The sequence below is a fragment of the Bactrocera latifrons genome, unplaced genomic scaffold (assembly GCF_001853355.1).
Source record: "Bactrocera latifrons isolate USDA-ARS-PBARC rearing strain unplaced genomic scaffold, ASM185335v1 scaffold_3, whole genome shotgun sequence".
Classification (NCBI taxonomy): domain Eukaryota; kingdom Metazoa; phylum Arthropoda; class Insecta; order Diptera; family Tephritidae; genus Bactrocera; species Bactrocera latifrons.
This window is the reverse complement of record NW_017536629.1, coordinates 77,967-104,885: the sequence shown is the minus strand read 5'-3', so window position 1 is coordinate 104,885 and position 26,919 is coordinate 77,967. Positions and strand designations below refer to the sequence as shown.

Genomic DNA, 26,919 nt, shown 5'->3' with positions numbered 1-26,919 from the left:
TTAATTATTAATATTTTGTTATAATTTTCCAAATTTTCGAGACACCCTAGTGTACTTTTTCCTATAAGAAATACAATTTTGTCAATTAGAAATGCTTTTTTGTAATTTTCGAAATTTTAGAACCACCCTAATGTACTTATTCCCATACTATACTTTGTTTTGTAACTAAAAGTAGATAAAACTCGAAATGAGTATTAGCACCTTGCGTGACGTAGATAATGAGGTTGCTTGTTAAGACACACATTTCAAAGCCGTAAATTGGGCGGAGGTGGCAGTAAGGCACTGAAAGTAACTGCTAATTTATTGCCGAGCGATCTTATCAGGCGCTACTTTAAATCAGAGCACCAAGAAGTGATAAGGATACACACTACAGTTAATTAGTGTTATAACACTCACTTGCAATTAGAATTGATGAGAATATATGTACACAAAATTATAAGTCGAAACCACTTGACGACAACGAGTGTACTTTTAGGGATAGAGCGATACTTGAATGGTTTAGTATTGGAACACATTTATTATAATTTTTTAACAAGCTGAACAGAGCTGTGAGATTAAATGAACATGTTTGCTATAGCTAACAAGTCTATTTCATCTTAAAAAAAAATATTTCCAAAAAAAGAAAAAATTTTTTTTTTCCTTTTTGAATTTTTGATATCACCAATTAGAAATTTCGCTCAGGGCATATTTTCATCCGCCTCAAAGGCGCGAAAAGCACACATACGCAAAGTACAGCCTTGAAGTGCCTGCGAGCATTTTCCGCTTTTTGCACACATCAAATAGCGAAAGGAGCAACGCCTGTCTTGCGCTTCGCTTTGTTGTTGCTAAATTTCTATATTCATGCATGATTTGCCGCTCAAATGCACCACTGAAGCGTTGACATTATTCTGACAGCTCGCGGCGATAGCGACACCGACACCGCCAGCAACACCGCTGGCAGGCGACGCAACAATAAGCTCTGCAATAACACTGCTTGGCAGCTAGTGAAGTAGGCTGACTGACTTGGCTGGCAGACAGGCACGCTGCGGTGATCGGGCAATAGGCAGCCAAAACAAGTGAAAATAGCAAAAGGCAACAACAACACGACAACAATTGCTGCTGGTTAGGCTGACTGATGAGCATCAACAATATTTACAAAACACTAGAGCAACAACAACCGCAACTAGAAAGAAAAACAACAATGAGAAATTGCTAAAGTCAAAAAGTGACAGCATTCAACGCTCATCAACCGTAATAGTATGTACGCAAACACACACACACACACATATATACAAACTCATGTGAATGCTAACATAAAGTGGCTGATCATTGCATATTGTTGTTGCTATTGTCGCCGCCTCTTCTTTTGGCAATATGCCCAATTTGACAAGCGAGCCAACTTTGCAGCATATCATGCACCCCCTTACCTTCTATTCACACATACATGTGTAATGACATACACAAACACACACACACACACACAAACACTCGCACCCATTGGCGACTGATCATAGTTTATGAAGAGTGAATAATTCAACTCTTTAATTTCAAATGAATTCATTTTTCAAATGCTAATTGCTTTTGTTGTGCTTTTTTGGCTTCAATTGACCGCTTTTTGTTTGTTTACAAAACACTCAAACGCACTGAACAAATGTACGCCATGCATATGTACGTATGTATGTGTACATATGTGTAAATATGTATGTGAATGCATTACAAAAAGCCTTAAAAGCACAAAACAACTCACAAAGCGCAAATTTTGCTTTGCACTTATGCGGGCAACGCATCCAATTATATATATATATGTATGTGTGTGTGTATGTGTGTGTGTGTGTGTTGCAGAGCATGAGTAAATATGTGTGTGTGGGTTTAGTGGACTAATGCTGTGCGTTGAGTACTTTGAATTGTATAAAAACAAATGAATTTTGTCAACAGTCACGACACCGAACACTGGGTCGAACAAATATCTGTGCTTGCACAATTGCTGAGTGCTTGCCTGGAGGGTTGCCATGCCGGGAGGATATGGAGAGGACAGCCAAAATGACAAATAGAATGGTAATTTGAGCTTTTGTGAAAATTGATAGCTCGTTCCAAGAATGTTTTGTTATTGTAAACGAATTTATTCATTAAGCGAATATTACCTAAAAGTAGGCTTTTATTATATCTTGAGGTTCGAGCTTCGAATCATAGGAAAGTTCCATAAAATTTTGTGAGCGGAATCAAGTTTCTGATGTCCAAACGTTCAGAATGTTGGAAAAGAGCTTCGGTAATAATTGTTTGTCGCCACCAAGTGTTTTTTAATTGGTACAAATTGTTCAAAGAGGGTCGAGAAAGCGTTGACGATGAACTACGGCCAGGACGGCCATATAAATCATCAATCATCAATAAAATAAAAGAAAAGTTTGAGAATCGATGGTTAACAGTCAGAGATCTTACTGATATCGTTGGAATATCGGAACGATTAGTGGAAACCATTTTGAAAGATAATTTTCAAAAAACAGCGTCGCGGTAACGTCTATGAAACAATGCTTTCCGACTACCATGATGTAATGGAAACGTATTATTACTGGCGAAGAGTCTTGGAACTATCCTTACGATCTAAAATCTCCAATCCCCAACCCCCAGTCGGCCGGTTATCATGGCAAAGATGAGCCGAAGCCGAAAAAACCTCCTCAAAGCAGGTTGACAGTTTTCTTCGATTCCTTGCGAGCCGCCAAACTATCAACAAATAAAAAGTGGCCGAAATTATACTACTAATTTGGCTTTTAATCGAGAAATCATTCCTAAAATCCATTAGCGTCAATTAAATAGACACTTGTGTCAGACATTAAGGCAGCTAATAAAACTCTGGACCAATTTGTTACGAGTACCCCACGGGTATAAAAAAAAAACACACAAATAATACAAAAGAAGTTCATTTCATATTACAATATCAAAAAAGGCGGATGGATCGTCTAATAATCTACAATTCCAAAAAAGAAACTATAAATAATTTGATACAGAGAGTGTGTGAGTAAATAAACGTCGCTGATCGTTTCATTAACTTAATAAACATTTCTATCGGCAACTCTATTTGTATCAGTAGACGCAACAGGCACAGTACAAAGGAACACAAAAACAACGCCAACAAAAATATTTACTGAAATAATAAAACAAAACAGCAGTAGCAGCATTGCTATAACAACACCGAACTTAAAAGTCACATGAGCTGTAGATGAAAGTCAAGAAACCGCACAGCACGCTAGAAGGAAAAGGCGAAGATGTGTGACAGCAACACTGCACCGCATTTTCCGTACGCTTTCGATGCAGCCGAGACTGTCAACGAATGGCACTTGCGCCACATATTCAGGGAAATCGACCATGTGGAGAAAGATTGGCTAGCTGATGACAGTTTACCAACTAGTTCTTCCTCAAGCGTTTTAATAGCTTTCTGGTGCCTAAAAAAATGTGAATCAGCAGACTTGCTAGTTAACATTGGGAAAAACTTCCTCGCGGTCCAAGGTCTTAAATTACTATTTTTAATACTTTCTGGTTAATGCTCTCATTTCAAACGGGCAATCTTTTCAAATCCAGTTTTAGACATAGAATTTTCATAGAAAATCCGACATCTTTTTGTGGATAGTTGTGTCAAAATCTCGTTTGCTCGGGAGAACCTCCAATTTTGGCTATCTAGTATTTGATAGAGCAGGTTCGATGTTTAGTAGGTAGACTTATTTAATACCATTATAGGAAGTTCTTCCATAGACCTTTGAGACAAGATTGGCAGTTCGAGTGGACAAAAGCTGCTCAGAGTTATTCTCTTTATTAGTCATGGAACTGCATATAAAATATAATTGATATCTGCAAGAAAGTCTCTAGAATATTGCCCTATATTTTCAAGTTGAGCCGAATAGTAGTTTTGGAGATACAGCCTTGAAAAGATGCGCTGTAAAGGCTAGCTGTATAGATACTTAAAGGCCGGTTTCTGAAGGTCTTACCCAAAAAGTAACCAAAACTTAGCTGTCTGATGGATGCTAACGAGGCAAAAAAGAAATCACACTAAACTTTTTTTTCTCGAAACTGTGTGTTCAAAGCCGGTCGGGTCGGTTGACTTCTCGCGAACTACTCAAACGTTCTTAATGAAAATTTACACAGGTCTTCCAAATTTAGTTTAATATTTCTGGATAGAAGGATGTAACCTTTTAAGGTATATCGCTGGCCCAATCGCCAACTTTGTCAAAACCAATTAATTAGATAAAACACGGAGCACGAAATTGCTGATAATTCACCTTGCTCGCTGTAAGCTTCCGAAGATTAGCGTCAAATGTTCCGTTAAATGTTGCCAATTTGTTTAATCGCAAAGATTAAGATCTAAATTTAAAACAAATTGAAAAATTGCACACCCTTGAGGTCTTAGGTGCCACCGATGTGGCAGCAGTTTTCAAAAATGCGAATATGTATTTGAAGAAAACAAGAGTGAATGCCGGGAAAGTGGGTGCATAGCTGTCGAATTTCTTTGTATGCACAGTGCACGAGCATATATGCGCCTGAGGCATGCAGCATGACGCATGCAACGAGGGAAATGCCTTCGAGCGCCTTTAAAAATGCAACACACACGAGCCACACTCGAACACACACACTCACAGACAAAAGGAAAAAGGGCAACAAAAGATGAAACACACGAAATTCCGCAAGCAACAACAAAGCAGATGTGGCACACACGTATAGAAGAAAAGCCAAAAAAAAAACAAAAACAAAAAGTGGCGTGTGTTTACGCACGTCAAGTCGTGGCATGCCCCACAGAATGGCTACTACATACTCCCTGCACACAACCTACCGCCGCCATGGTCTAAAATGCAACAAAATCAACTGCAACAACAGCCGGAATGTGCAACCAAAAATGTACCCCAAATAAACTTGTACACGTGTATGTGTCGTGTGGCCAGCAGAAAGGCCAAAGCGACACATTCATACCATGCCAGCGCAACATTGCGACATGCAACAACAAAACAAAAACCGAAAAATGCTAAATGCAGCAGGGGCAGCTACGAGTATGCGAATTTCAATATGCAAGCATTACATATGTTGCATGCCACATGCATTAAATGGTGGAACAAAATATTGCCACAAAATACGTGTGCACAACAACAATGAGTGCATCGCTTTTGTGGAAGCTGTAGGCAACTGGTGACACATGTTGCATGCGTGCATTAAAATGTGTTGCAGGTTGGGGTTGTGGCAAATTTTGACAACCCTCAATTATGGTTGCTAATTTCGGCCGTTGTTGTTGTTTTCAGTTAGTCAGGTACCCGGTTGTGTTTCTTTGAAAAGGAGATTTTCGATAGAAGCGCACCGGATTTCGCTTAAATCCAAGCCAGTCCAAGCAGAATTTTTTTTTTTTTTTGTTTGTCAAATAGTCCGTCAATAACCCTGCCCCCTGAAACCCTGCCTAAATTTAGATTTAGCAGATTTTGAGTGGTGATCACTTGTCGGTCCATACCTAATACCTGCGAGGTATTTCGTCTGATCTTATAATGGAGAAAATCCATGAATAGGTCGGAAGAAGGCTTCTTCTTCTAGCCGTGAGCCATTTAGAGCATTTTGAAAAGTTAATTTATCTCACAAGACTGTAATTGAGCTTAACTTTCTCCGGATTGAACCTTACTTCATTCAAATCAATCAAACAACTAGTATCTCGCTTCGTTGATCGAGGTTTCAAAGTCGGCATAATTCAAACCCGACGACTAACTTTAGAACTACCAAACACACAACATAACAGAATCCAGAATTTCAAAAATCGACCCAATAAAGAAGTTCGAGAATCAATTACCCGTCTAAAGAACAATAAAGCGGCGGAGGCCGATGGATTGCCAGCCGAGATATTCAAGTACTACGGCGACGAAGAACTGATGAGGAGCTTATTTGCAGAATATGATCGGACGAAAGCTTGCCCAACGATTGGTATTTAAGTGTGCTCTGTCCAATCCACAATAAAGGACAACAATCTGCGACAACTACTTATCGCACAAACCTCCTCAAAATCGCATATAATGTAATATCAAGCGTACTGTGTGAAAGATAAAAGCCCACAGTCAACAAACTGATTTTACATTTTCAGTGTGGCTTTACGCCTGGAAAATCAACAACTGCCCAGATATTCAGGATGCGCCAAATCTTGGAAAAGATCCGTGAAAGGAGGATCGACACACACCACCTGTTCGGCGATTTTAAATCTGATTTTGACCGCACGAAAACGAGCTGTCTTTATGCCGCGATGTCTGAATTTGGTATCGCCCCAAAACTAATGCGGTTGTGTAAACTGACGTTGAGCAATACTAAAAGCACCGTCAGGATAGGGAAGGACCTCTACGAGCCGTTCGATACCAAACGAGGTTTAAGACAAGGATGTATATGGAGTCCATATAGTGTGATTTTTTAATCTACTGCTGGAGAAAACAGTTCGAGCTGCAGAGCTTAATCGAGAATGTACAATCTTTTATAAGAGTGTACATCCGCCATTCTGCCTTCTCTGGATTCCATAAGGAAGCGAAGCAAATGGGTCTAGTAGTTAACGAGGGCAAAAGGAAATATCTCCTGTTGACAGTCATGACTTCGAGTCGAAGATAATTTTGTATATCTTGGAACCAGCATTAACACCAACAACTCTGTTGGAGACCAGGTGGAGAAAGATCTGGCTATACTTGGAATCTCGATTGTGGCCCTTTTGTAAACTCGGCTTTAACCGCGTAAGCGGTGTCTGCGCCCATAAAGAAGAAGAATATTAGAATCCTAATCTAGAAGAGCTCGAACCACAAATTCACTGCCACATTTTTTTACCCTCGTTGCCGGTTATTTTCCAATGAGACAACTAAAATACTTAACTATGTCATACGTATAGCTAAACATACTAACGTGGGTGGAAAGCAAGCAAGGCGCATGTAAATCACTTTTCACGCACTCTGCTTAGGGGATGTCGCAGCAGTTAGAGGCGTTTTAGTCATGCAACGTCTAATTGACAATTGGAAATCTGCTTATCAAAAAAGCAGCGCGCTTCTCCACCGACGACCCAGCAATGCAGCGCACAAAAGCTGCTTTCATGCAAATGCTGTGAATGTGTGCGTGCGAATGTGTCTGTGTGTGCGTGCGCTGCAAATAAAAAGTGCCAAAAACAAACAGAGACAGAGACATTTTCGTAACAAAAACCGAATGACAGGCGCTTATCTCTGATAATGACTGCAGCGGCATAGACGTTGCCCCCCTCGACGCCGGCAAATGTAGCGAGAACTCGCTTGTTTTAATACAATAAACCGCAAACGCATACACACACACTCCACTACACACATACAAGCATGTGCACGGCGCATGAAACATAGTCGGGCCTGTCAGTCTGACGTGACTTGACGGAGTATCTGCGCTGTCCCAGAACTGTTCACTGTTCTTGTTGTGGTTTTTGCTTTTTTTTTTGTTGCCTTTGCTTTCGCGAATTTAATTTTGATGATTCCCGGGATGACGTTCAGCTTGGCTGCTTGCAATGAAAGAAATTTATTCTTCAACGCCACGACTAAAAATTTCCATTTTTTGTTGTTGCCGTGGAGGTACATTATAATTTGATATTTCCTCTGCCTGACACAGTGTCGGTGTGCTTATTTGTTTATTTGTCTCTGCAGCCATGCCTTGCTTTGATTTCTTAAATCACGCTTCATTATTTACACTGACACTCACTCGCTACTCGCTGCTCGGTGGCAAAGTGACTTTCTCGATTTGAAGGCCACTCATTGTATTGCTGCGCTGAACCAGCCAAGTCAGCAAATTTAAGAAATTAATGCCGCCAAGGAAGTGCAAAATATTGTGGAGAATTCGAAAATGAGACTGTACTTTATGAAGATCAATTAAGATGTGCAAGAAAAAATATAACAACATACAATAATAGTATTACTGACTCGAACCAGTATGCGGTTGGATGGAACTAGTGGCTCCAGTGTGGTAATCGCTTATAGGAAATTGAACTGTGGTATTTTGAATGATATTCTACAAAATGGAGATTCTTACATGGTTATGGCCGAGTTCACAACAGCACGCCAGTCGTTATTCCTTTTCGCTGTTTGGTGCCAATTGGAGATTCTAAGTGCAGCAAGGTCCTTCTCCACCTGGTCTTTCCAACGGAGTGGAGGTCTTCCTCCTCCTCTGCTTCCCTCCGGCGAGTACTGCGTCGAATACTCTCAGAGCTGGAGTGTTTTCGTCCATTCGGACAACATACAGCTCATCGTTTCATCAAATGCGATAACCGCCGTGTCCAATGCGCTAAGGCCCATGAATCTTCCGCAGAACCTATCTCTCGAAAACTCGTAACGCCGACTCGTCATGGTCTACACCATATAGCAAGATGGGGATGATGAATGACTTACGAGTTTTGTATTTATTCGTCGAGAGGTCTTTACTACTCAAGAGTAGAGGAAACGGAGATTACTAATATTTACAGCCCGCTGCTTACAAAATATATACCGAAAGTTCACCAAGCAGCCAGTTTTGGCTTCTTTGCTAAGCCGTTTCCAAAATTCTGACTCTTGCTATTAAAAAAAAAATCCCTCTGGTTGTTGCAGCAGTTTTCGTCTAACTCGTTTTGCAAGAAAGGCCGATGAATTTTCATCCAAATCTTCTATTTTATTTAGGAAACGAGCTCTTGTGAAAGGTTAAGTTTGAGTTGGCATGCAAGGAGCTGATTAGTTTGTTGAATTATTATGAATCCTGTGCTGTGTGTCAAGGACCCGGAAACTCCAGAGAGCCTGCTTCTAGATTGCATAGCAAACCGTATGCACAGCTTTAAGACCCTTAGATCCCTACTTATGATCATATCATCTCAATAGCGCTCAGCAAGTTCTTGGAATTCATCAGAGAGTTGGGCCTTTATATGGGCATGTGATAGAACCGGGGATACAAAGACTATAGGACACGGTGTAAACCTCAATGAAATTATATTTTATCCTATGGTGTGATTAAAACCAACAAATAGTAATTGGTGGTCGAAACTTGCAAGACCTGTAGACCTCACTATCTTAGAGAAAGTCGACAATTACACTTCCATGTTATTCCATGAAACACTTGAAACAACACATTTTTCCGAAACCTTATCCTTAAAAACTGCGAAAAGTGCGGTATGAGTCGCAATCCATCGGAAAGGAACATGTTACTGTTTTATTCGGCCACGATCTTTGTAACACCCAAAACAATACGTCGGCGACCCTCTGGTGTATATATAAATGATCAGCGTGGCGAGCTGAGTCACTTTAGACATCTCCGTCGGTCTGCGGTATATACGCGAAGTAGTCCCTTCGTTTAAGAAATATCAGTCTGGAATTTTACTCAAGAAACTTCTCGTTTGTCAGAATCGCCGACATCTGACCATTATAGCATATAGCGGTCATACAAACTAAACGGAATCACGTGCTTGTATGGCAAACTTTTTCATTAGACGGGATATCTTCACCGAATTTGGCATGAGTTATTGTCCAAGACAACAATGCAATCTCCGAAGAAATTGTTCAAATCAGACCACAATAGCATCTAGTTTCCATACAAACCGAACGTTCGGAATAAAGTGTTTGCATGGAAAACTTTTTCTTTTAACGATATATCTTCACGAAGACAACGGTGCAATTTCCGAAGAAATTTTCCAGATCGAATCATTATTACATGTATGTGATTCATCCGAATCAAGTTCTTGAAGGAATAATAAGTATTTGTGAAGAGTTTTATAGAGTCGGTGCAGCCGAAGTTAATGAATTTTCTTGTTTTATTCAAGCAAAGTGATTTATACCAGTTCGCTATTCCATTAGTTACTCTTCGGCACACTTCGGCGCACCAGTGTAATTTCGCACTTGGATATAATAACATGGAAACATATGTTTTTATAATATGATTGTATGCATGTGTCGATTGCTTGCGAAAAACGCGCGCCTCCATTGCGATTGCTAGCTAATGACACAGATTACGGGACGCCCGAACGACCGCCCTCCGCTCCCCGACTATCATCAACGCGTGGGTGTAGTAGATATTTTGTTGTAGTCCAGTATTAAATACACTAATACATATGTATATGTGTGAGCGTGTGGAACAGCAAAGGCAGACAGACCATATAGAGCGCGTTGCCATATGCAAATTGCCGGCAATTATTTTTCTGTCGCATGCGAAATAATCGACTTTGCATTTTTTTGCAGTCAAATGTTATTGCTTTTTGGTCGCTTTTTATACTCACTCGCATGTGTTGTTGTTGCATTTCAATTAATTGGTTACATTTGTCGGACTGGCTGCTCGGCCTGCTGCCATTTGTTGCACTCAATGAGTTGGCAATACCGTTAAGCGTGAGCATATTTGTTGCCGGTGAACAGACACACTTATCATCAGCGCAAATCGGCGATACATTCTCGTGTTTGCCCGACGCCACTGGATTCACGAGAATGAATGTCACTGTGGTGCGTATTCGGCGAAATGTGCATGAGTGTGCGAGCATGCCAAACATCGGCTGAACATAGGGCTAACGCTCGACGCCGATCATAATCGGAAAATATTTCATTTTATTGTTGTTTTTTTTTTTTTTTTGTTTATGAAGGAACCTTCACTAAAGTCAAAAAGTTACAAAATAAATATTTTTATTTTTCATTTTACTATCAAAAATCCAACCGCCTCCCACCGAATGCCGCCGAATTCAGCAATTGCTCGTCGCTGTGCACGTTTGTTTATTTGTCTGGCCACCAGCTGCATGTCCGACTGCGCTGCTACGTCACCGACACCCGCAAGCGTTTAAGTTTACATTGCGCCTACGCACACACACGCAAGAAATGCAAATATAATTCTTAAACTTTTGTCGAAATTTTATTACATTTTTATTTGCTCGTTTCCCACATCTTCAGACGTTAAATGGCTTACACATTCACATGTTGATATGAATGTATGTCTGTCTGTTCAAAATAGTGTGGCCGAGTTGGACTGATATGTGAAATTAATTGATAGCGACACAATGCCCGACAAACTACACAAACAACTATGAACGCCTCGATACAAAATAAACGAAACAAAATCGAATTTAAAAATAGATTCGTTTTAGCTTTTTATGGCTCATTGCGTCACTGTGGGATTCACTTGAGGGGCCAGCCAGCAAGTGATTGCCACTAAAGAGGTGTTAATAGCTGAATTAAAAACGCGATTTAAATAATACAAATTTGTTGATTCAATACTAATAACATAAAAGTCAGTTTGGAAAAAGAAAACATGTTAACTTCGGATACACCAAAGCTTAAAAAAAAAAGCTAAGGCGTAATTTTTATTGGACAAAGGAGTATAAATATATCTTTATCTTATTGGACAAAGGAGTATAAATATATCTTTATCTTGATTTGGTTTGGTCAGTTCGTATGGCAGCTAGATGTTACAGTGGGCCGATATCGAAGAAGTTCATTAAATTTTGTGTGGAAGAGGGTCGAGAACGTATTGACGACGAACTACAACCAAGACGGTCATCAACATCAACTGGTGATCAACACGTCAATAAAATAAAGGAATTGGTGTTTTAGTATCCACGAGATCTTATTGCCATCGTTGGAATGTCGGAGGGTTCAGTGAGAACAATTTTGGAAGATCATTTAGACCTAAGATTTTTTTCGAAAATCGCAAGTTTTTTTCGTAAAAAAAGTAAGTTTTCCAACTACCAGGATGTCATGAAACGTATTATTACTGACGATGAGTTTTGGATCTAAAAAAAAAATTTCTTTTATGAAGAATTTGGGGACCAGACGATAAAAAAACTTTTTAAACCAGAACTATAGTGACAGATAGCTGCTGACCAGACACGGCCCTAAGTAAATTATGAATAATCCCAAAAGTTTTTGGTTTAATGGTTCAGTTGTCCATGGTCAATTTCAAACCAGCTCCATTCATGAATATTACTTTGAGTATAGACGTACCATAAACAGTAAATGTATTCCACATTTCCTTCGGGTCCTGTCGCTGTGACTAGAATTTATATTTGGCTATTTACCAAATGTTTTTGTATTAACAAGAAATTGATAAATAATTTAGCGTGCCTCTTCAGAAGGTGAAAAAAGTATGCTAACTATGTACAAAACATATTTTATATTTTTCTGCTCTTCCAAATATTTATATTTAGGCGACTGTCATGGGAAGAAGAGAAGGCCAGCCCCTCATGGAGGTTGCACGAAATTTATTTTAGTTCCATTCCGTGCAGTGCCCACAAGTCATGGTCGGTCAACCGGTGAGCGCTGATTGACCGTCACATCGCACCGGAGTTCAACTGGTGTAAGTAACTAAGTGAAATTGGCGAATTGGCATACTACGTCAGCGGCAACAACAATAGCAACAACACACAAGAAGCAATTTTGAAAATTATTTTGATTTTAATGCCAACAACAAAGTCGGCAATTGTCACAAATTACGAAAACTAAAGCAACAACAGCAGCAGCAACGAGAGCACAAGCACGTAACCCAATCAAAATGCAAATAAAAGTACAAAAAGCAAAAGCAACAAACAAAACAGACTGCATGAACTTAACGAAAAAAAAGCAAAATCAAAACCGAAACAAACCGTTTGAAAGGCCTAGCAGCTGCTGGGTAGGAGGTGACAACAGCAGTAGCAACAACGGGGGCAGTGGACACTCACACACACACACACACGTCCGCGCATTATTGACATGCACAGGAGAGCCTACGGAGTAGACGTGGAATGCGAACGCAGACAGTTTATTTCGATTAAAGTCAATTGAAATAAATTTTCATCAAAAAGCCACGAAGCCACGAAGAGGCAGCGCGACCAGCTGCAACAAGCGAGCAGCAGATATGGGCGAGAGCGCGCGAAAATTAACCAGCCGGCGGAGCAGGCACACAAAAAGAAAGAAGAAGCAGCGGTGGAACTGTCCCCCGGCGGCAGACGAGCAAAGGTGTCAACTGACAACGGCGAACGCTTTTGCCACGAAATTTGTATATTTACTCACACTTACTGATAACGCGCCGTCGGGGTCGCGTCAGTTTCATTGCGGGGGAAAGGTGGCCGCTCAAGTGTACGCCAACGAAGGGAGGAGGGGGGGAACAAATTGACAAACACTGCAACCGCCACTTAACACTTTAATCCCCTTAAAAATATGTTTTCCACGGTGCACAGTTGCCAGCAACCGAAAAACATGAAAAACTAAAGTGGATTGCGGAGGGGAAGCACCTATTCAATCACCGCCCGAGTGCTGTTGAAAAACACTTGAAAACTGTTTTAAAATATTGTTTGCAATTATGGGTTTATGTTCAATCTAATGGCATTCGATATTACGATAAGCTGAATGCAATGCAGAGTGGAAACAGCATTTTATAAGTATGTAATTAACACCGTTAAAGCGATCCAATAACTATGAGGACGTCGCATTACACAGCTGCCATTATAACGGTATTTGATAATGCTTTTTTGAAATTTATTATATATCTGCTATATTAAATAAGTGCTATTATATATTTAGACTAAAATTGGCTTTTGTGAAAACTTGCTGATTTTCATAATATTTTATAAAACAGCATGAAAAATACGATATTTTTTATTTATTACAAATGTCATTTACACTCTTGATAAATGGTGGACTGAACATCTCTGCTTTGTTTGATGTGGTAATTTGAAAAATACAGGTCAAATAGAGCTGCTTACAAGTCTTAAACCGCTGTAAGGCGTCACAATGGCCGAGTTTAAAATATTTCTTCAAAAAATTTCGGAGTTTCTTTGCTAATAGTGTATGCAACATAATATTCTAACAATATAAAATTCTAATAAAGATCTAATTTTTTACCTGAACAAAAATGTTTGATAAAAGACTGTTTTTTATCAGAGGAAACCCATGTAACCCCTTAAGGCACAATTAAAATAATCTGATTTAGGTGGTATATGCATCGGTTTTCTTAGATAACCTTTTGCCATTTTGCAGCTTATTTCATAATTCTAGTCTCATAGAAACCCTCGTCCCAACTGGCAAAAAGCTGGATCACTCCATTTTCACAACCTTCTTTTGAGACGAATTTTTGACTAGCAAAATCAATCGCTAATGTTAGGTTCTGAATACAAGGTGGATGCATAGAAACCTCACAGCCAAGCTCCCGAAACTTCTGGCGGATCACTAGCCTTGCCCTTATGAAACACAATTCCTTTCCTATTAGCAAAATCCGGCCACTTCTGTGCAATTTCTTTCTTTAATGGTGAAATTTTTGACGACACAATTCTGAATTAATTGTTTGAAAGCAGTTTATAGTATATTATTCCCTGCTAATCATACCAAATACCCAATAAACACTTCAATTTGGTTGGGTTCAGCAGCAATTCCAGTCCACGAGGTTTTTAGCGTTAGCTCGTGGGACACCCTGACATTGAGCTTTATATCCACCAACCTTTTTTTTATGATTACAAAGGCGTGCATGTGTATATGTGTGAGAACAAGATAGTCAAATAATTGGTGCCATAAACACACCCAACTGATCTATAGAGCTTTGAAGTTAAAAAACAGAAGCTTTATTTAAACTTTTGGAACTGACTTCACTTATTTTCAGATATGGTTACGCAGCAGATGATCTTAACCACTTCACCTTATTTTCTACTTTACATAGTGTTGCCTTGTAAGTCGTATAGATTGTTTACCGTTTGCATGCCGAAGAAGTATTTAGAATTCGCGATAGTTACAAGCGAGGCTGGGTATCCAAAATTATTACATGAAAGTCTTGTAGTGTAAGCTATTTCCCCTGGAAGAACTATTGCATACAAGCTGTATGTTCTTTGGGATTTCCGAACTTTTTAAAGCAAATAGGTAGAGAAAGTACTCTAATAACAACTCCGCACTATTCCCGAAAAAACATAAGAAATATTGTACAATCTGTGGTAATCCAACAGAACCCCAAAGCAATAAATGATATGGAGATAGGTTCCGTTCCCACGACAGTCGGGTCTACGAATACCGGAACGGACCCGGATTTTTATCCGGCTAACCACTGTCAACTCGGCAGAATTTTGCCGTTACAACAACAACAACATCAACATGGAGATAGGTTCATTGTAGCACTTGATCGCCGATCGATTCCAATTGGACTTCCGTAAGCCCTAAAATGAACTTTAAATTACAAGGTTTGCAAACAGCAACAAAAGCTAGGAAATATGCTCGTAAAGTGATGTAGATTTAATGTAAAAAAAATAGCACATCTATGTGGATCTTCGTAGCGAAACCAATTTCGCAACATCTGAATAAAAAAGTGAAATTTAATGAGAATGCTAGCTTCGAATAAAAACCGACACACTGCACTACCGAGCACACATACCTACGCGGATTTAATTCAGTAGTATCGGGTGATTTTTTAAGAGCTTGATAACTTTTTTAAAAAAAAAAACGCATAAAATTTGCAAAATCTCATCGGTTCTTTATTTGAAACGTTAGATTGGTTCATGACATTTACTTTTTGAAGATAATTTCATTTAAATGTTGACCGCGGCTGCGTCTTAGGTGGTCCATTCGGAAAGTCCAATTTTGGGCAACTTTTTCGAGCATTTCGGCCGGAATAGCCCGAATTTCTTCGGAAATGTTGTCTTCCAAAGCTGGAATAGTTGCTGGCTTATTTCTGTAGACTTTAGACTTGACGTAGCCCCACAAAAAATAGTCTAAAGGCGTTAAATCGCATGATCTTGGTGGCCAACTTACGGGTCCATTTCTTGAGATGAATTGTTCTCCGAAGTTTTCCCTCAAAATGGCCATAGAATCGCGAGCTGTGTGGCATGTAGCGCCATCTTGTTGAAACCACATGTCAACCAAGTTCAGTTCTTCCATTTTTGGCAACAAAAAGTTTGTTAGCATCGAACGATAGCGATCGCCATTCACCGTAACGTTGCGTCCAACGGCATCTTTGAAAAAATACGGTCCAATGATTCCACCAGCGTATAAACCACACCAAACAGTGCATTTTTCGGGATGCATGGGCAGTTCTTGAACGGCTTCTGGTTGCTCTTCACCCCAAATGCGGCAATTTTGCTTATTTACGTAGCCATTCAACCAGAAATGAGCCTCATCGCTGAAGCGCGAAACACATTTCGAACCGAACACTGATTTTGGTAATAAAATTCAATGATTTGCAAGCGTTGCTCGTTAGTAAGTCTATTCATGATGAAATGTCAAAGCATACTGAGCATCTTTCTCTTTGACACCATGTCTGATATCCCACGTGATCTGTCAAATACTAATGCATGAAAATCCTAACCTCAAAAAAATCACCCGATATACAAAGAGTTGAGAAATCCAAAAAATCTACAGCTGTTGCCTTGGTAATAAAACCACAACAGCTGTCGCTTGAAACTATACTCTAAAGATAGCAAATATTTCCATGTGGCAAAAAAGACCAAATAACTGTATAGCTGACTTACACAAGGCAAGTGGCAAATGACGCGCAAAAAATTAAGCAAAAATGGACGAAGAGGCACGCAAATTATGCTGGATAAAAAGAGTTAGCAACTTACATATAATATTCAGTATTAAGGTGGTTCGTTTTTGTTTAGGATCGTCAGTTTTATTGGACAAAAAGTGATATAATTGTTTTTAGTGGTATGATACTGGAAATATTTGCTTCGCTGAGAAATGTACTTTATTTATATATTCAAAAGTGTAAAAAAAGGACACCCCTAATAAGCGAGTTTGTGTAAGCAGCAACAAAAACGACTAAGTCGCGCTGCAAAAACAGCCAATTGTGGCTGCCACTTATTTGTTTCGCTAGCGAATTATGATTTGTCTGTCTTGCCAAAGACCCGCTGCACTCCAACGCCCTCAAAAAGGAACAACACAAATGTGCCAGTAAAATCAAACTGTTGCTACAGGAATTCCCCAACAAGTAAAAGTGAACAATAGAAAGAGCTCAAAGAAAAAACGCAAACTGCCTTACGCTTGAACAAATTTAATTTAGAAGGCATTTCGATGCCGCCGATGACAATGTCGCCGGTAAAGCTGAACACGCACGAATGTCCTTCAGACACACTCACTCACATACATATACATTTGTATACATGGAGGCATGTTGCTCGACAGCTGGCTGTTGGACAACGTTCAGGAGCCGGGTGTGAGAATTCTTATTGTTTGCTTGAAATTGCCAAAATGCGAGGAATGTGGCGCGGTGCGGGTGGGAGGAGTAGTTGCCCCCTTAACTCACCCGGAAAAAGTGTTGCAGTCAAAATTACTGTTATTAAATAATGCCTTTGCGTAAATACTTAACAAAAGCCAACTTTTTTGTTATTATCAAGATGAAATTAAAAAAGTGGATATTAAAAATAATGTTCACAAGGAATCAGGCAGCTATTAAAGGTATTGAAGCGTACGTCGAAATTGCTATAAATTCGCTTTTGTGAACATGTCATAATGAAAATAAATCAAATTGCTGCTTTTTATTTGTGTGTTTGTCGATTAAACACTTTTGATGGGGTTTTATTACAAAAACACTCGGATAAAGTTCAGAGGCTTGGAAGTAACTGGAAAACGCATAAAATGTAATTAAGATTAAAATTGACGTGTAATTACGTTTACTCATTTTCATATTAATCTGGTCCATATATACGTATCTTTACCTGATTCCTGGTTGATATTATTAATCATATATTATAGAAATGAAACGATCTACAATAATATTGAAGAAACCCTACTATAATATGCATTGAACTTTGAGGGTCGATCAATCTTTAAAGAGTGTTTGGCATTCATAAAAGTTATACTAACTGATTCGGGGATCAAGACATCCACCCATTAGTGATAGTTATATTTCCTTAAGGGGAGCCTGAGTTAGAAGCTTCAAAAATTGGAATTGCTTGTTTTTGCTTAAATCTCAAAAGTGAAGTCGTGTCAGTAATATTAGTTTGGAAATATTTTTAAAAACCTTAACGTATACGCATGTTTTAAGGGGCCTGAGTTAGAAGCTTCAACAAATCGATTTTTTCTTTTTTACTTAAATCTTTTAAAAAATAATCTAAGAATATGTATGTCCAAAAACTTTTAGATGATAATTTGAAATATTTTCCAAGCTAGAAGGAAAATAGTGACCGAGCATCTAGCAGAAATATTAGGGAGTGTGATTAGGCAGAAAGCGAAAACTTTGACGCGCGATTTCTCGGTTTTTCATTTTTACGATTTTTCTCAATTGGCGGGCAGGATAGAAAAAAACTAAACGTCGTATGGAATTGGGTCAACGTTTATTATCTTTGGCATTAAATTATCTTCTAGTTAAACTAAAAAAAAAACTAGAAAAAGTCAGCCTTGAATATATTTTTAAATAACATAAAGTTAAATTTTTTGCTCAAAAACGACTTTTTCTAATTTTTAAAAAATTTCTAAAATTTTACACTTTTTTTGGAATTTTTTTAGTTTAGCTAGAATATAAATTATTAAAAAATATGAATCTCTTTGAATTTTTTGTTTTCGATGGAAATTGCGACCTGCAGCCTGCCCGCCGCCCGATAAATGCACATGCAAAATGCATCGGGCGATTGCTTCCCAAAGGCGGAATATCAAAGACTTTGTAACGAAAAAATTTTTGTGAAAGATGTCTAAATATCTAACTATAAACCCTAGAAGTTTTGCTGCAATCACTTATTTCTTTCCTTCCCAAAAAATCCTGAAAAATCGATTTTTTGAAGCCTCTACCCAGGCTTCCTTCCCCCTTAAAATTTATTAAACATGCAACTTTGGCTATGAGAATGGCATCTTTCAAATTAAGCAAGTTTGAGCCAAGTTGGAAACTATTGACCTGATACCGTGTAAAAGTGATTTAAAACCATAAAGAGGTCTTATATTTATTGAGAGATCCCTTCAAACCTAATTGTTGAAAAATATAAAAAACTTTTTTTAAACTTTTTAATTTAAATTTCGCGCGAAAACGTTTTCGAGTTGGTATGACTGGCAGGTAGATCTGTACCAAATCAAAATATTAATTAGTGTTTAATACACGCCTATATTTTTACGATGACTGAAAGTATTTAACACAAAAATTCCATTAAATTTTACGAACGGATTCAAATTTCTGGTGCCGAGACTTTAACAATGTTGGAAAAGACCTTCGGTAATAATTATTTATCACGAGCAAGTGCTTTTGATTGTTACAAATTATTCAAAGTGGGTCCAGAACGCGTTGACGACGAACCACGTCCGGGACGGCTATCAATAGCAACTGATGATAAAGATCGTTGAGGTATCGGAAGGAACCGTGAAAACCATTTTGAAAGATCATTTGGCCCTGAAAAGTGAAAAAAAGATTGATTTTTTTTCAAAAACAGCGTCGCGTTACCATCTCTGAAACAATGCTTTCCGTTGTAGTTTTTGGGTAAATAGAAATTATTATCAAAAAAAGTTTCGAATCGATCGATTCAGCCGTTTCGGAGCTATTTTTTCTGAGTACACCGTGTCAACAAAACGCGTTTAAGGTTTCAGGAAACAATTTAGTGAAATCTGTCGTTTTGATAGTTTTTAATGAGATTTCACGAAGTGTTAAGGAGGTCATAATTTTTGATTTAAAGTAGTGATTTCAAACCAAATAATCAGAGCTGATGCTCCTATAGAAAGACTTCAGCAAGCATTTAGGGAAACTTTTTAAAATGTCGGAATATTTTATTATGAGAAAACATATCCCTCTTTTACTCCGAGTAACCAGCGAAATCTGTTCCAAACAGATGTTCCAGAGTAAAGCGTCTCATTAATGACATTTATGTATAGCAAGAAAAATGTATAAGTCGTTTTGACAAGTTTTGATCGAATGTTTACGCAATCTTTATAAAATACGAAAATGTCCTCTACAGCCAATAAATTTAAGAGGCGCTCTCCTTTTCTGAAAAAAATTTCGTTGGGTTTGTCACGAAACTTTTTTTGCTTCACCTAGAAGGCCAATGTTCGATGGAGGATGATTTGTTTTAACTCAATCATTACAAGCTAAGACCTCTCACATTTTTAGTCAAAATAGTATTTAACGCTTTATGAAATTTGACCACCTTTAGGTATGTGAGTACTTTAAATACGATATGAATTTGTAAATAAGCGAAACCTAAGAAACTCGGTGCACATATTAGATTCAAAATTTATAAACATAATCATATTATTAATTTTTTCTGTGGAATTGTTGTGTGAGTATTTTTTAGATCACCAATTGCCTTATTTAAGAAGTATTACTTACCCGAAATTAAAAAGAACAGCACATGTGTTGTCCTCCGATCACAGCTGTTTGAGTTGCCTAATTTTTCTACTTTTTTTGTGTATATTTTTAGGTCAAAATATGTGGAACTACAACAATGTAGTGACAACACTTTTTATTCACGTTCTGCTGCGTCTGCTGACGTCTATAAAACGTTGCACAAAACAAAAAAAACAAAATTCTTTCAATTCTTATGAATTTTTTATTATTTTTTTGATTTCTAATTTTGAAAAGTAAAAAATTTTTTCACCTCAACACTTCGAATTTGGGACATAAATTACTTGTTTAATTGCATCTTTTCAAATACGCAACGGCTTGTAGAAAAATACGGTTGCCACTTTATAAATAAAACATAGAACTGAAGCAAAACAAAAACAACAAGACGCGTATCGCGTTTGTGCACAATTGAAGATGAAATTAGGCGTCAACGAAATTAAATAAAATGACTTGCTGCGGCATCAGCTTTAATCGTTTGTGATCTGATATTATTTTCCAAGGATAATATTTTTTGTATTCTTTAAGGTTTTTCTTATTTTTAAACAATTTTTAATTTAATTTTTTTTTTTTTAATTTTTTGTTGTTTTCTTTGCCGATTAGTTGCAAAAATATGCAAATAATTGCGATTTTCAATATTTGTGCCTTTCAAAACCTCGAAAATAATTAAATTTACATTGTTTTTACAAAAGCTTGTATGCGCTGTTGTTGCGAATGCGAATGTCAGGCCTGGAAAAATCGAAAAAGAAAAAATATTTCCCATGTCAATGCAATTGGCAGAATCAGTGGAGATTTTAAAACTTGTTTATTTGGTTAATTAGCCGCCAAGTGGCAGGCTACGAAACAAATTAGTGAGGGGTTAAGCTTTTCGTGTTGCTGTTGTTGTTGGTTTAATGTGTAGAAGCGCACAGTCTTGCGAGTGCAGGAAAAGGGGCGATCCAAACAAAGCGCAATGAAGATTAGAGTAAGAGACAGGAAATATTAGCAGAATAAGGAGTTAAATAGTGAGAGAGAGAGAGAGCAAGAAAAGGATAAAAAAATGAGTAAAAATTTTAACCGAATGCAGCAAAGCCATCTTCGCTTTTTAAAAGATTTTTGAAAAAGGAGATTTAGTAAAAGTAGAAAAAAAAACACAAAATAATGCGTGACACACAAGTAGCCGGAACGTATAACGGAAAATAAGTATGAAGCGCATAAACTGTGTGTGTGCGGAGGGTAAATGATGATGAGTGGGTGGTTTACGGCGGTGTCGTGGAGCCACAAGCTGCACATTTTTAATCAGACTATATCATTTTGGGCTTTCGTAGGTGTCAGCGGGAGAGGAAACAGGCAGTAAAACATTTAGATGCATTTAAAGAGATTTCGAAATGTTTAAATTCAAAAGGTTTCGGTTTTAGGTGTGTATATTTTTTTGTGGTAAATGAGTGCAGTCTATAAATGATGTGTTTCCTGGATATTTACGAGTGTTTTTAGTATTTTATTTTTGGGCAACACAAACTTTCGGCTCGACAGATTTTATATGGAAAAATCGAAAATGTTATGGGTGAGCGCTATGAAATGATGAGCAGCCATGAATTGATAGGAAACATTTTTATTTTATTAGTTTTTTGTTTTTTATCCAGAGTATACAATAACAAGAGTACAAAACGTTTAATAAATATGAGAACAAGAGTATTCACACAACAACAGGCGCATAAAAAGTAAGAAAATTTAAGAAAATTATTTCGTTACATATTTATATATAGTATATACAGTAAAGTTAATTCAGAAGACATACAAACATATGTGTATGCAATAACAAACGTCAAACGCTAAACTAAACTACAAAAATGTTGAAGTAAAATTATAGCAACGTGTGTGGTATATAAACATTAGAAATATTAAAGTTATAAACGAATATTAGAGGTAATCGTATGAATCGCGAAATTGCGGCTGAAAGAGAGATATACATATCAGCAGTTGAGTGTAGAGTATGAAGAGAAAGGAAGTGGTATTTACAGAACATACTTTGATTTATAGCTGCTATGACACTTTTAATTCACGGTTATTAATCAATCTGCTGCGACGTAGAAAAAAAATGTAAATCTTCTGAACTATATGATGAAGAGTATACGAGTGTACACCAACCACACATACACACATTGAAAAAATTAAATGATTTTTTTTCTAGAAAATAGTGTTCATCTAACATAATCAAATTTAGCGCATAATTTTTCAAAAATCATAAAATTTATTACGATGTAAACAAACGGGAAATCCACTAACCATATGCAAGTAATTTACCCAAAACCATAAAAAAGTAATGCAGGCACGTAGAATTCTGCCCTTGAATCATCCATGATAACATTTTTAAATATTCTTGAATCAATTCATTTATTGCAAGGTGAACTAACGGTGTTTCAAGTAGAAGTACTTTTTTCCATATCCATATTTTGACAGATCACGCATGAGTCGTGTCAAGCTGTCATGTTATTTTTGTTCAGTATTGTTAGGTGTTTCATCGTGAAAGACCTTACGCCTGAACAACGTTTACAGATCGTTCCACTTTATCACGAAATTTCACGTTCTGTAAAGAATGTGTTTCGCACGCTTCGCTCAACATATTCGATTTACTTAATGTTCTATTCGCAGGACCCATCATGAGATCACATACTCATTATTGGATAATGTTCGAATGAATATACTACCTCCAGCATGCAAAGAAATAAATGAATATGAAACCCATGAAAAATCAATTAGGCGCCGGTCACAGCAATTCAGCCTAACGTATCAAACGACTTGGCGCATTTTGTTTTTTTTTTTTTTTTTTTTTTTTTTTTTTTTTTTTTTTTTTTTTTTTTTTTTTTTTTTTTTTTTTTTTGAGATCTTAAATTGAAAGCGTACAAAATACAGCTTGCGCGTGAAGCCGCTCGATCATCCCAAGTGACATGGACTCTTAAAAGTTCCAAGATCCGACGTTTCCTAGGCAAATTTAAATGAATTGATTCAAGATTCAAGATCTACAATATCATCCACAAAAAAAAAACAGCTTGGTGTGGTTTGTGGGCCGCTCGAATCAAAAGTCGACATTTCTTCAAAAATAATGCCGGTGGAAACGTAACCGTCAATGGCGACCGTTATTGCGCTCTGATAACCCAGTATGTGATACCTGAAATTGAAGCTCGTGATCTCAACGACATTGGTTTCAACAAGACGGCGTCATTTCGCACATAACGCATCAGTCAATAGATTTATTGAGAGAACACTTGGGTGAGCAGATAATTTCATGTTTTGGGCCTGTCAATTGGCCACCAAGATCGTGTGATATCACACCGCTAGACTGTTTCCTGTGAGAATATGTAAACTCTAAAGTTTATGCGGACAATTACCAGTCGATATGCTCAAACGGTTCAAAAGATAAACCATCTGAGGCAAGCCACTGGCAACATTTGAAAGAGATAATCTTCAAAAAAATAAATGAAAGAGAATATTCTTTCGAATGATAATAAACATTCGGCATTAAATTTGAAGTTTCTGTGGTTTTTTTTTTAAAGTAGAAAACCTCGAAATGGATCACCCTTTAAAACTAAATATTTGTATAAAGTGAACTACCTAGAACTGGTGTGTGAATTTTAACAGTTTCTTTAAAAACCAATATCACCTGCTTGTCTATACACGATTCTATGGTAACAATTCCAATGAAGATCTTTCGGTCAGATTTGAAACCCTTTGCGATAACTACAGAGTAATTATATAGTTACAAAAGATGGCCTTGAAAAAACAACTTTTTGTTAGTAGAAATCAACTTCGAACCACATTTTTTGCAGGAAGGAAGACAGGAAGGCCGTTCGCATTAAATCTGTTATCGAATCAGAACCCCTGGGCAATATTAAATGAGTGCAACTTTGAAATTTTATTTGCAATTTCGTTTGCGTAATTTTCATTCGCTATTATTTCGCAGTAGCAGCAGTAAAAAGAAAACAGTTTTGATTCATTTTTCAGCTGTTTAGTGGAAAGTGGAGCCAGAAATCTTACTGCCTCTTTTCAAAAAATTGTAATTGACGTCGGATAATAGGATTTTTTTTAATTTAAGGCCAAAGAAGGTTTCATTTTAATAAATTTAAATTAAAAGGCAAGTTTTCGCCAAATTTCGTGATAGCAAAATTTTGTACAAAATAAAAAACTAAAAAAAAAAATTACATAAATTTTGAGGTTATTGGTTAAGGTAAGAAACATTACTTTAAGACCAAATATTGTTTCATCCTCATTAATAAGAAGGTCAGTGTTCACCAAATTTCGTATAAAAATTATTTGTTGTACAATAGAAAAATTTTAAAAAATTCAAAAACAAATTTAGATATATTTTGAGGTCATGTGAAAAGAATATATATTCAAAATTAATAGATCCTTTCATTACCTACAACATTGCCATATAAATATTTTTCGTAGGACTTCTAGTTTTCAGAGAAATATACATAAACTGTGTCTAACCCTTAAAAATTCAAATACATCCCTCCCCGTCGTTTTCCAACCAAATACAACAACGGATCACCCGAAAAATATTTTTATTTAATTATCTACTCTGGTCTATTAATATTTTAGAATTTTGCATTAAACCGATTTGTCCGAAACGTGAAATGTTCACTAATTGAGCGGCATTAGTAAAGTATTTACGATTTAAATAGGAAAATTAAGTCCTGCAATTGCTCACAGAGGAGCTGAAACATTAATGACTTATGTATCAATTAATGAACAAAATTATTGTTCGAAGCTTTTTCTTTGCAACTTCAGCAGCACATTAAACACATTGCATGCGAACAAAAAACTGTTATTTTGTTTAAATATATTTTTTTAATTGAAAACATTTTTATTTTTATTTTTTTTTTTTTAATTGAATTAATTTTTTTTTTTTTTTAATCTTTTTTAATTGTCAACTTTTTCACTTTATTTTTGTGCTTTATTTGTTTCAATCTCTCCACTCATATATTATTGAAGGCCGGCTTGTCGCTGAAAATTATAATTCCACCATAATTACTGGTGAGCCCTTTTTTGTTTGAAAATTGAAAGCTCAGAGCCCGCATTTGAACAGTAATACTTAACGGTAAATGAAATACAGCGCGCACGACTGAATTAATAATGAAACTCTTTGTTGTATGGCCACAACTACACACGCAGCACATATTAACATGCGTTACGTCCGTATGTGGCGCGCACTATTTTCTGACACTTCGGTGACACCTTGTTGACAAAACAGCTGTGGCCGCTAACGGAGCAATCAACACCAATCAACGGTTATAATCAACGCTAACAGCGATATGTGCCACTCTATTGAAACTGACGCCGCACCGCAACGCCCCGCCCCAACCAAAATGCCTGACGTCCCACTAGCGGCAGCGGCAGCGACGGAGGCAGAGCAGCAAATCACGCCAATTAAGCCGCACAAAACGCTCAGCACCCAATGAAATCGCTCTTTATGTGTCACAAACTGAATGGGAATACGCTGAAATTAATGAATAGTAGCAGTGAAGCACACCACACACACACATGCACTCGCGCTGACACACAATTCTAAATTATGCAGATTAATGAGTGGCGCACACACGCACGCATGCGGAGCGGTGGAGTAAATTTTAAATGAATTAATGTACAAATTGTTTATTTTAAAAACATTTATTCGCTGACTTGGCAGGAATAAGCGCGCACACGCAGATTGGTTGGTGTTGGTGTGCATACACTGCGGCGCGCTGACAAGCCATGCAAGGCAGCGCAGCCGCCGCAAATGCAGTGGAAACATAATTTTTCAACACCTCGGCTAATTACATGCCAAAACCGAAACTGAATAGTCAACAGGCAGCTGGCAGGAAGCAGCCTACACGATACGAGGACCACCCAAAAAGTTTCTGGGTTTTGGGTTTACAATGTGGAAATCGAAAAGCCAATTTTAGCAGTAATAATTAATTTTTAAACTTTTTTAAGTTTTCAAAAATATCTCACACATCAATTATTGGCATAATCGACACTGACTACCCACGTATAACACGGATTCAGAACAAATAAACTTTTCGTGAAAACCCGCAAGTGTGTGTGTGCATACAAGTATCTCTGTATATGTGTGTGTTTACGTTCTTCGCATCGTCAGCGCTGTTATGAAGTGCCACAACTTTTCACCGCATAATTTCGGTGAAAATTACTGCCAATGATCGATTATGTCAAATTGATATAAATATTTACGAACTCTTTCTAAACCCACAACAACAACCCCAACAGCAATAATAACGCACTGAGCAGACACCGGCTACACACACGATTTGCCAAAATTTAAAAAGGATGTTGCAAATGTTTTTGTTTAGACAAACCGGAAATGTTACATTTGGCCCAGTGAGCTATAATAATATTATGGCATTGCACTATAATTAATGTTTGCAAAACGGACGCATGCTGAGTGTGTTATAATAGTATAATTTCAGGTCAAAATGGAAAAAACTATCTGCAGCAGAAATTTCGCGTGGAAATACCTAATTATACGGAGCAAGAGAGTCAAAAGAAAAAAGCCCAAAGAAAGTAATATTGTAAGGCATAATAAAAGTATAAAAAAATTAAAAAAAAAAGAAATTTAGGAAAGTAAAAAGTGCATAACTTATACAAATCGAAACTTTAAAAACAAATGCTTTCAATTAATTATATTTTTGAAGATGGATATTAAAATAAATATAAAACAAATTTTACATCAGGGCAAATTCAACAAGAATTTATTTAAAA

The 26,919-nt window shown here is 37.3% G+C and overlaps 1 protein-coding gene across 6 annotated transcripts in view; it reads right to left on the bottom strand.

Moving 5' to 3' along the window:
- The window catches only part of LOC108970440 (polypyrimidine tract-binding protein 1), a 390,952-nt gene that overhangs the window by 350,904 nt on the left and 13,129 nt on the right, over positions 1–26,919 (bottom strand). The window contains exon 1 of one of the 6 annotated variants that reach the window (XM_018935828.1): positions 20,170–20,714. The exons of the other annotated variants lie outside the window; for them this stretch is intronic. The gene's annotated coding sequence lies outside the window, so the exon portion shown is untranslated. Of the gene's footprint in view, positions 1–20,169; positions 20,715–26,919 lie in introns of those variants that run through there. 6 annotated transcript variants of the gene reach the window in all.